The sequence below is a fragment of the Copidosoma floridanum genome, unplaced genomic scaffold (assembly GCF_036245765.1).
Source record: "Copidosoma floridanum isolate Cflo_tuat_1 unplaced genomic scaffold, Cflo_Japanese_pri ptg000008l, whole genome shotgun sequence".
Lineage (NCBI taxonomy): Eukaryota > Metazoa > Arthropoda > Insecta > Hymenoptera > Encyrtidae > Copidosoma > Copidosoma floridanum.
The window spans coordinates 5,314,612-5,320,611 of record NW_028321885.1 but is presented as its reverse complement, the minus strand read 5'-3'; positions in this window follow the sequence as shown (position 1 = coordinate 5,320,611).

The window sequence follows — 6,000 nt, the reverse complement described above, 5'->3', positions numbered from 1 at the left end:
GTTATTTGCACGATAAAAAATAACCTAAAAAAAGTAACTCAACTTTTGTCAACAAAAGTGTGTTATGAATTTTCGAAAAAAATTTTTTTTTGCACAGCATCATAGTTCGAAGTCTTAAGAAAGGCTGGGCCTAGTTTCACATCATGATTTCTAATTCAACAAGTTCTAGAAGCTATTTTGTAAAGACGTCTTGCTCCAAGTGAAAAGACCAGCTGATAGCAGATGCTGCTCGGTTCTCTCTGATACATTTAGCATAAGACCTACTCACGACTTTGTTTACGTTTACACAGATATTTCTTCCAAATGCCTGATACGGTACCCATTTTTTGATACAGGAGTCTTCCTTAGAAGTTCAGCTATCTAGTTAAACTTTTTTTTCGTTATTAACAAATCTCTAGGCTTGAAATTTGTGCAACAAAGGCTGAATAATCTGCTCTCACTCTTAAGAGCAATGTTAAATCATGCAATTTCGGAAATTTCTTGAAAATCCGGCTAACAAAAAATATTGAAAAAACTTTTATGTACTTGTAGCATGTTGAAGTATAACATGGATTTCTTTCAGCACGTAGATAAATCTCCTCAAAAACGACCGAACCTCCTTAATTTCTGTAAGATTTGTGGCAGAAATTTTTTTCTAACACACTTCGGCTTCAGCTCCTAGTCTAACGGGCTTCTTCTAAGCTCTTCGCTAAAATTGTAAAACCTCCTAGCTTGAGATCTTATGAGAATAAATATTGATAATAATATTTAAATAAAAGGAATCTTTTGTTTTAGTATAAGAACTTTATTATAATTTTTTTGAACCTATAGGTCTAACATTTCCTTGAAAATCAAATAAACGTAAGTAAATATTTTATTTAACATTGGCTCTCGTATACATTTTTTAAAGCCGTTATTACCTAATAATTAATATTTTTAATAGATCTTTCAAAATATAAATAAATACTTTGTTAGTTTGCATTCAGGATGTGTTCCTAACATAAAATAAATCTTCAGCCATCAAAATATTAAAAAAACTTTATAATACACAAGTAAACTTTGGATAGTTACCTTTGTAGAAGTTGTCTGCAAAGAACTTTAGAGCAATGACAAAAAAATTTTTAACTACACTATTTATTTCATAAGTCCTAATAAATAAATACTTTACGATTTTGTTGAAACTTCTCAACCTTACTATTTTAATAAAATTACGTAATTGAATAGATCCATTGAACCTTAACACTAATATCCAAAGTTTTATTTTTAAAGCTACGTATAATTCAACTCGTAGGATGCAAGGAAACCAGTTGAACAATTGAAAGCTTGAACACCGACAAAGTAGCGCATAAAACTTGTTCTACTAATATCTTGTATACTATAAAACGCCAGATTTAAATAAAAATACCATTGCGTGGAGCGGAAAGTTTCGACCTAATTTGATCTTTTACTTTTATTCGGAGTAAAACTAAATTTTAATACAAAAATCTAATAACGAAGGTTTTGCCAGATGTGTACCAGATTTACTATAATGATGCGATGAATAATAATGAGTCTGAACATTGGAAAAAGGCGGTGGATAAAGAAATACACTGTTCAAATAAGAATGAGACTTGGATTTTTATAAATACTAAATGATAAAAAAACTTTCGACTCAAGTTGAATTCATACTAAAAAGGCTTATGATATTTCTAAGGCTAGATTAGTTGTTAGAGGTGACCAGCAAAATGATTTCATTGATAATATTTGTTCACCAGCTGCAAGACTGCAAACTTTTAAAATGATGCTTTCTTGTTGTTGTTCAAATGATTTAATAATTGAACAGATGGATGTCGAAACAGCGTTTTCAAACGGACAGGTAAGATCTTAACTATATGTAAACAGCCGCAAGGCTTTGATAATGACTTTTATAAGATATTACAATTAAATAAAGCGTTGTATCGATAAAGAGAAAGCCAAGGAGCTTTGTATAAGTGTTTTAATACTTATTTAAAAAGGTTTAGTTACAAAAAAAGCGGAAACGATTGTTGCTTATATATCTGAAATGATAAAAATGATGATGTATATTAAATGGTTTTTGTAAATGACCTATTAATCTGCTGTTAAAACAAGAAAAATTTAATTTTGTGAAAAGTTTAGGGTGTAAAAGGTTTTAAATAAAAGATTTGGGTGGAATAAGTACTTATTTAGGTATTAGTAACCACCATCACTTTAAAAACGAAAATGACTCTTGATTAGAAAAAATATAATAAAACATTAGCAAAGACATATGATATTGAAAAATAAGATGCGGTTCCTATAAAACCAAAGTTGAAATGAGAAGCAGCGCAATTAGTAAGTAATGGTATTACGTTTAGAAACTTAATTGGAGCTCTTTCGTTTGTAAGTGCGGGAGCTAGACCTTACATTAGCTTCAGTGTAAATTATTTACGTAGATTTTAAAATAGTAATGACAAACACATTTTAAATATGCGTGGAGGATTTTTAAATACTTATTTTTAACAAAGGATTAACAATCAGTGTATGGAAAAAGTAGTAATAATGATATTAATAATTGCTTTGTCGATGCTGATAAGGCTGATAATATAATTGATAGAAAATCAGCGATAGGCTATGTTATAAAATGTATGGAAATGTAATTAAACAGAAATCCAGAAAACAGAATAGTGTTACAAAATCATCAACAGAAAAGCTGAGTTTGTAGCATTGTCTGAGTGTGTAAGTGAATTAAAGATTTATTACTTGATTTAAATATTGAAGTTCGCAGTCCTGCTAAAATGTATGAAGATTATTATGGTGCGATAAGTATAGTTAGGTCTCACAATTCCACTGAAAAGTTAAAATACATTAAAACTCATTGTCACTGTGTAAACGAAAGTTATCCAAAACATGACATTGATATTGTAAAAGTCGATTCAGAAGAAAATATAGCAAATACTTTTACCAAAACTTTAGGCAGAAATAAGTTTGAAAGATTTAGAAATATGTTGAACTATCAGCCCCCCGTCTCGGCTTCACCCGAGACTTACTAAATAAAACACCGTAGCGTGTTGACATGTAATCTGAAGCGTTTTCAGTAAGAAATTTGACACATATTCCTGACACATCTCAGAACAAAAATCTTCTTATTAAAAACACATTTTTCCGGAATGCATATAGTTTATTTGGTCAAATAATAAGGTATAACGATTCAAAAAAATAATTATGCTGAAAAGTACCGTGCGTTCTTTATGCCATAAAATAATCAGTGGCCATAAGAGGCCGTTGATTTACAGTTTCTCCCGAGTAATTCACGAAAAGAGCCATTTTTTAAAGCTGTTAAGATTTTAAACTCCTAAAAAAATTTATATTAAAAAAAAAATTTTTTTCTCATATCTCACAACTTTATTACCAGAGCAACAAAGTCCTTGACCCTAAACCCTACATTTTTATTGCCACAAAACACAAATACATCTTCTACTTATTTAAAAATCTAAAGTAGGATCTTTAAAGATTTCAGAGATTGCTGTCAGGGTACAATGAAAAGCTGATCTCTCACGTATTGGACTCTTTATTTGTCGATTTTGACTCTGCTGTTTCAATCTCGATAAAGTTTCTGCGTCAGTTTCTTGACGCCTAAGTGAAATTAGATACATTTAAAGTTTTTCTTCAAATTCACCCTCTTGCGACTTTTGGCTTGCTTAAAATTTTTGTGACCACTAAAAGCTGTTTTCTGTCAACTTTGTTAAGTTTTTATGTATTTGTTGGCAAGGTAGTTTGACGTCCGATGGCCCTAAAAAAGACTGGTGAGCTTCTTGAGTTAACTCTTTCTTGACTGCAGTTAACAGCAAGTGTGACTGCCTGGATACCTCAGGGTGATCTTCTCTGGCCTGCTGTTGAAGACCCAGACTGATCGGAAGAAAAATTACAAAATCCGAAGCTTTGGGGCTAGTTGTAGTGCTCTTTCCCAACGTCTTCTGGTATAACGTCGAAGACGTTGGTGTCTAAAGCACCTTTTTTATTTTGCAGATTCAGTTTTTTGGTGATCTTAGATGGAGAGATTGGTTAGTGATACTTGTCCAGTGAAGGCTGTCCCGTTGGCTCAAGTTTTTTTTTCCTTTATAGCTGTTATAGGTTTTCCCAGCGCAGACCTTCGAGAGGATCAGTGATTCTTGGTTGAATGCTTAGAGTCGAGAGGGTAGTATAGGGTCGTCGGTCATCGGGTTTTCCAGCCTTGCGAAAAACAACTCCGCAGGTGACGTCTGCCAGTGAATGGCTGACTTGGTTTAATAGTGCCTGTCTTTAGTTAATATAATCTCTTAGTCAACGAATCGCTTCCAGAAGTGGTAGTTAAAATGTGTTTGTTGGCAAGGTAGTTTACACTTAGGTGGCCCCTAAAAAGAACTGATGAAATTGATGGTTAAATAGGAAACGTAAATACTTATAATGGCCCTAAAAAGCGCGAGTGGTGAAACTTCCAGGCTATTCTTCATTATTATTCCTGATGATGAAGAGCTGGCTACATGTAGCTTGATTCTTACCCTGGGAGTCTCGATGCACGGAGACCGTGATGAAGGGAGGTACGCCGCTGACCAAAGAATATCTCGTCTTCGGGTCGTTCCCCGGAGAACAAACCGCTCATCGTTAGATGGGAACATGTAGGTTAGTGCGTTGGGGACGTGACGACCAAGAAGGTAGCCGTTGTGGCTGCCCGTGCCCCTCAGAGCTGTTTTCCCTGGCTTACATTTGAAGCCAAAAATTCTCTTACTGCATCAGGCGGGACGGTGGGACTGCCACACAAGTCTGAAGAGTTGGTGCAGATTATGCTCTGGCTAGATATGTCTCCTGGTATTATGCCAGAGACGTAATCGGTTGGAATGAATTTTTTTTTGATCGCATTCGTCGAGATTCAGGGTGTATGGACACCTAGGTCCCTTCCCCCTTACAGAAGAGTGTCGTCCGTAACCAGGATATCCAGCTGCAAAACTATCATCAACATTCTCTATACAGCTCGTTGAACTGCTGAAGCACGACTGCATCACTATTGAGACGCTGCGGCGTATTATAACGACACTTATTTAATTTTGTTGCAGGTATCCTCGATTTTATGTCGACGCCACCTAGCGAATTTTACTAAACTAAAGTGAAAAGCTGGCGTATTTTTGCAAAACTTTGAGTTCATTTATTGCTATTGTTATTAAATTTTTAAGATAAAACGATACTAAAACCATCTAGGAAGTATCATGAATCAGTGTGCAAAATTTTAGCAAAATTGGTTCACTAGTTTTCGCGTTTAGCGATAACAACGGTTTTAACGACTTTGCTTTATATATTAGTAAGATGTAAAGTATTTTAAGATACTAAAACTGAGGTTGTAATATTAATTTAAGGAGGCATGTGTAAATATTTAGTAAATTTATATTCAGTATGTAACAAGTGATATTTATGATACAGCGGTACCACTATGCGTGCTAAATGACATGTGTATTATCGTGTACTTTGTACAGTAATACTGCAGGGACGGCAGACAGAACATAGCTGTTGCTACGCACGCGTGCTCTCGTAGTGTCTCTCTCGATATCAAGAGAGGATATCTTGTAATCTTGATTAATCTTTATTTCTGTAGTTAAATATATTAATTTTAGTATAAACCAGTATTATATTATTTATCCACTACCTCCTAAGACATTTATTTAACCCAAGTATTTGTTGATATTTCGTTTACTGTTGCCAAAGTAGTAAATTTGTATTAGAAAAAAATTCAATATTAATTTGTCTTATATTTGTCTATCATTATAAATCGACGTATGTCACTAGGAGGTTGAATTATTTTACAGTTGGTGGGTCCATGCAGCAAAACGTTTTGTGTCAGAATACAAATCAAGGGACATAAAAAAGCTTAAGGTACGAAAACGTTAACCATTTAAGCTTCTTTTAGTTTTAAACATTATACTGACTGACTTTATAAATATATAGTTTGTATTTTCTTAGGATTGCTATATTATGTTCCGAGCAAGGAAAAAAAATTGTTCTTAGTTTCTACAA